A 1,201-nucleotide genomic window follows, 5' to 3' on the forward strand; every position below is an offset into this window, starting at 1 on the left:
TAGAACAAGAAATACCATTTGACCCAGAAATCCCATAACTGGGTGTATACTCAAAGGGTTATAGATCATTCTAGTATAAAGACACATGCACGCATATGTTTACTGCAGCACTATTCACAATAGCAAAAACTTGGAACCAACCCAAATGCCTATCAGTGAGAGACTGAATAAAGAAAATGTGGTCCATATACACCATAGAATACGATGCAGCCATAATAAAGGATGAGTTCATGTCCTTTGCAGGGACATGGATGCAGCTGGAAACCATCATTCTCAGCAAACTAACACAGGAACAGGAAACCAAACACTGCATGTTCTCACTCGTAAGTGGGAGTTGAACAATGAGAACACATGGACACAGGGAGGGGAACATCATACACTGGTGTCTGTTGGGGGATGGGGGCCTAGGGGAGGGATCGCATTAGGAGAAATACCTAATAGCTGATGGGTCAGTGGTGCAGCAAAACCTGTAGCTGCAGAAATACCTGTAGCTGATGGGTCAGTGGGTGCAGCAAAACACCATGGCACGTGTATACCTATGTAACAAACCTGCAGGTTCTGCACATGTATCCCAGAACTTAAAAGTGTAATTTAAAAAAATGATACAAATTTTAAAAGCAGAGTTTTAAGTTATAATATACCAAATAGTAAGAAAAATGGAAGAAAATTCTGAAACCATTAGTTTTGAAACTTGTAGGCAGGAAAAAATTTAGGATTCAGTCCAAATTGTAGGTAAATAACAAAATTCAAAAAATAAATGAACATGTCTAAAATTTAATAACTTTGTCCTGTTGTTTTCTTCTGAAAAATAATCTTCCCCCTCCTGTTTCCCATTTTTATGAAATCGAAATCATATGAGACCAATATATTTTTAAAGTAAGTTTTAGTATTATACCTGGATTGTTTACATAAAGTACAGCAAGAATGTAGTTTCAAGGCCTCTATGAATACATACATATTATATATATATTTATTTGTATGTATAAATATAAGAATATATATATTCTATCATGTAGAATGGCACTAAAGTATATTAGCAAATCTGTACAAGTCTGCAGTAGCCTCAATTCTTGTTTCTTCAGAAGAAAGAATTCAACTAAGCGTCATAAGGCAGAAGAAGAGACTGAGGCAAGTTCTACAGCAAAAGTGAAAGTTTATTTAAAAGCCTTAGAGCAGAAAGTAAAAAAAGTAAAGTATACTC

This window comes from Mandrillus leucophaeus, unplaced genomic scaffold (genome assembly GCF_000951045.1).
Source record: "Mandrillus leucophaeus isolate KB7577 unplaced genomic scaffold, Mleu.le_1.0 Scaffold106, whole genome shotgun sequence".
Taxonomy (NCBI): Eukaryota; Metazoa; Chordata; class Mammalia; order Primates; family Cercopithecidae; genus Mandrillus; species Mandrillus leucophaeus.